This window comes from Mus caroli, chromosome 4 (assembly GCF_900094665.2).
Source record: "Mus caroli chromosome 4, CAROLI_EIJ_v1.1, whole genome shotgun sequence".
NCBI classification, from domain to species: Eukaryota; Metazoa; Chordata; class Mammalia; order Rodentia; family Muridae; genus Mus; species Mus caroli.
This window is the reverse complement of record NC_034573.1, coordinates 114,601,430-114,603,100: the sequence shown is the minus strand read 5'-3', so window position 1 is coordinate 114,603,100 and position 1,671 is coordinate 114,601,430. Positions and strand designations below refer to the sequence as shown.

The window sequence follows — 1,671 nt, the reverse complement described above, 5'->3', positions numbered from 1 at the left end:
CCTAGTTGGCCATCACTGGAAAGAGAGGCCCATTGGACACACAAACTTTATATGCTCCAGTACAGGGGAACGCCAGGGCCAACAAAATGGGAATGGGTAGGTAGGGAAGTGGGGGGGAGGGTATGGGGGACTTTTGGGATAGCATTGGAAATGTAATTGAGGAAAATATGTAATAAAAAAAAAAAGAGATGACAAAAGAAAAAAGAAAGGTCAGACACATCCAAAGTAGGGGCCAAGTATATCGTTTCATTAAGAAGAAAACAAAGACAATTTTACACAGAACCCCTCCATTCTCATTAGACCATCTGCCCACCTCCAGCCCTTCTGAGGCATGATGCCCCCTAGCTCAGCACAGCCTCCCATTCTCTATTAGCCACTGATGCCCTTGATTTGGACCAGCCTGCCCCGCCGCCAATGGGCTGGGGTTACAGGGGTGATGGGCCACCCTGCCCTGCCAATCACGAGCTAGGGTTACAGGGGTGACCACCGTGCTTAGTGATTTCTTCAAAGTGGTTAGCAGCTGCTTGTTGCTATTGTTTAGGTTTGATTTTACATGTCTGTGTTTTGCCTGCATGTATGTTTTTGTATTTTGTGTGTGCCTGGTGCTCAAGGAGGCCAGAAGAAAGCTTTAGATCCCTTGGAACTTGAGCTACAGATGGCAGGGGGCCTCCATGTGGGTGCTGGGAATCAAACTCGGGTCCTCTGCAAGAGCAGCCAGTGCTCCAAACCTCTGAGCCATCTCTCCAGCCAGTGGCTAATAATTTTTTTTAAGTTGCAGAAACAGAAACGAAAACAAAAAACAAAAGCTGCAACAGCATGAAATTACGAATATTTGTATTATATCGTTTCTCTCATTGTTTACAAAGTGATTTCACATGACTCATTTGCTATTCATGTAAACTGAAGAAGTATTCTTTATACTCTTATGTGAAATACAGGAAAAGCAATGCTATCACGGGGAGTGCTATGCCATATCCATAGCTAATTAAGAGAGGGCAAGTGCCAAGCTCTGACTGAGAAGTCCCTTCTCCTTCACTAACGTCTCCAGAGGGGCTCCTCAGAGTGCTGCTGAGGGTTAACTACTCCAAAGCTGCTGCTCAGGCCGTGCTGAGCTCTGGATTCCTGAACATGAGTCATATCCTGACCTCCATCTTAGGACCCTTCTTCTATCCAAGTGGGTCAGATATTCCCACCTGTGCACACACTCAACACTCGCAGACATTCTCACCTAACCACATTCTGCTCTCCAGTTTCAACAACCAAGACTTGAGCCTCCACCTCTAGAGAAAGCCAGCGGCCTGTGCTACTCCATGAGTGCTGCAGGAGGAGCAGGACTGGACAGGTCAAACTGCAGAAGATCTGCGGGATCTGGGTGAAGACGTCAGTGGGAGGCTGGACATGCAAGGCTGGGGACAGGGACAGCCCCAGGCTGGCACTGGCACTGTTGGACCTGGGCTCTACAGATGGCCTCTCAAGCCCCAGTCCAGGAGTCATTCCTGGCTGAACAGCAAATGGAGGCAGAGCCGCACCCCAAAGACTAACACTGGTGGACTTGAGGCTCAGTGTGACGGATATTCTTGGTTGTCAACTTGACTATATCTAGAATTAACTAAAACCCCTAAAAAAGCTGGACACGCCTGGAGGGACTTTTTTTTTTTTTTTTTTTTTTTT

The 1,671-nt window shown here is 47.7% G+C and overlaps 1 protein-coding gene across 2 annotated transcripts in view; it reads right to left on the bottom strand.

Annotated features, from left to right (window-relative positions):
* The window catches only part of Mtf1 (metal regulatory transcription factor 1), a 47,703-nt gene that overhangs the window by 18,346 nt on the left and 27,686 nt on the right, over positions 1 to 1,671 (bottom strand). The window lies entirely within an intron of this gene.